Raw genomic sequence first — 2,469 nt, 5'->3', positions numbered from 1 at the left:
ACTGGATTTCTTTTATCATCCTTGGACAATGTTTCTTTCTTTAGAAGAATAAAATTCTATTCTCAATATGAATTTGCCAGTGACACCTTCTATGTATTTAATAAATACACTATATGTGTTATAGTTTGAGTTAGAAATGTCCCCCATAGGCTCATGTTTTTAAATATTTGGTGTCCTGTTGGTGGTGCTGTTTTGGGAGGTTGTAGGACTTTTAGGACATGGAACCTTGCTGGAGGAAATGCTACTGGGGGCTGGCTTTGAGGGTTTTAGCCTCACCCTGCTTCCTGCTTGCTTTCTTTGTTTCCTGTGTGTGGTTGAAATATGATCTTGGCTTATACCTCCATGTTTTCCCTGCTATTATAGGCCCCTAGTTCTGTGAAACTAAGCCAAAATAAATGCTTTCTTAAGCTACTTTTGCTATACTATTTTATCACAGTAAAGAAAAAAAAATAATGCAGTTAGTCATTTTAGTTGGCCAATGATAGTCTGTCACTGCAGCAAAATAGCAGCTATGGTGAGAAGGGAAGGTTGTGGCCACAGTGTCAGGGCTTCAGCCCAGGGCTGCTTGACCCCATCTCTATGAGCCTGTGCTAAAGCAGAACACCAGAGAAGGGGCATTCGATAGTAACTGTTCAGCTTATGGCATCTACAAAAGCAAGGGGAGTTAAGTATGGTTAAAAATAGACCCTTTAAGGGCATGCCATTTGTGACTTACTTCCTGTAACTAGGTCAGATCTCTCACTTTCCATAACCTCTCAGCAAGGCCACCAAATTATGACTGAGTCAGTGGACTAATCCACTAATGAAGTGAGAACTCTCACAATCCAATCATTTTCCCCAAAGCCTATCAAACTGGGGACCAAGCCTTTAACACATCACTTCTCCAGAGACATTTTAGATTCAAACTATAGCACCTTATTCATCATGATACTATCCTATAAGGCCTTGCCTTTGACCTGGGAACTCAATGGAGTAAAAAAAAAAAAAAACACAACAGTCCTGTGCCCATAGTAATCACAGGTCTTAGAATGTTTGCCATCACTAAGAAGCAGATAGCCTGGGTGAATGAAGGGATGACCAAAGGTTCAGTTCAGGTACAGGCTGGATAACAACAGCTGGCAGGGCATAGGATGCTACCCGACAAGTTAGAATACACATACTTAGCCAGCAGCCACTATGGAGGGCAGTCTACATAGTCTGAGTGTATTATAGACATAGCACACGGGTCTGGGAAACAAGGACAGAAATATGGGCCTCTCCTCTCACTAAACCTGAGAACCTATTCTAAACATTTGATTCTTCTCCTCAATGTTGGGATCTCTTAGCTGGTTATTTTCATTCTTTAGAGTAGAATACATTGCCATGAGGTGACACAGGCACATGAGAGATCCCTGACCACCACCACAGCCCCTCACCACCTGCAGCAGGCAGGAGAGCTGGCCCCAGGGTCATGAGAGCAGGAGAGCTGGCCCTGTCCCTCACCTGCTGCAACACTCAAGAGAGTGGGCCCTGCCTGCATTTTACCTGGGCAAGGTAATAGAGCTGGCTCTGGTGGCATGGGCATGGGGGAGAGAGCCTTGCCCCTTGATGGCTATGGGATTGGGTGGGCTAGCTGGGGCAGTGATGGAGAGCTGGCCCTGGTGGCATGGGTGCAGAAGAGCTGGCAGGCTGATCAACTCAGCTACTACTCAGGCTCAGATTTTGTTGGCTAACCCCAACATCCACTCCTTTTATGAACTGCTGGACCATTGTGAAGAGGACAGTCCTACAGATTCAAAGCTGCAACACAGGGCAACATCAGGATATCTGAGAGGAGTCCTGGTGAGGATCCATTATTGATAGTACAGTTGATGCCAGGGGCCTCACACCAGACCAGTGGCTCATTGCAGTGAACATTGCAAGTGAAGATGCATGAATGAACAAAAGGGTATCGCGTGGGACACACTGGGAAACACCACAGCTTCCACAGTGAGATGCTGTTGTTTTGTTTGTTTGCTTGCTTTGCCTTTCGGGCGCGTCCCCCCCCCCGGCGCCGATACAAAGGGACAGGGAGATGAGTACGAATGGGATGCATGATGTGAAATTCACAAAGGACCAATAAACGGTTAAAAACAAACAAGAATAGAATACGTCTACCAGGACTCAAATGATTCACCAGCCTGGAAGCTGAAATTACCACCTGAAATGTTGGAGATCCTTCTACCACAGATTCAACAGGCAAAGAAGGGTACTGCTAATGTATTTGGTCACAAAAAGGAAATACACTTGTGGCCATATGGTGTGAGCAAGGAGAACTATTCCTGGTACCAGAGGCATCTCAGAAAGGCATTATCAGTATTCCAGAACCAACACTGAAAGTTAGCAGAAGCCAGCAAACCAAGGCAGGAGGTTGTTTAATATTTAAAGAACCAGGTCTTCTTCTAGCAGTATGCAATCCTGCTACAGTGGTCTAGTGCCTAGGCAGAGTAT

Source organism: Grammomys surdaster, unplaced genomic scaffold (genome assembly GCF_004785775.1).
Source record: "Grammomys surdaster isolate TR1022 unplaced genomic scaffold, NIH_TR_1.0 203, whole genome shotgun sequence".
Lineage (NCBI taxonomy): Eukaryota > Metazoa > Chordata > Mammalia > Rodentia > Muridae > Grammomys > Grammomys surdaster.
This window is presented reverse-complemented; position numbering follows the sequence as displayed.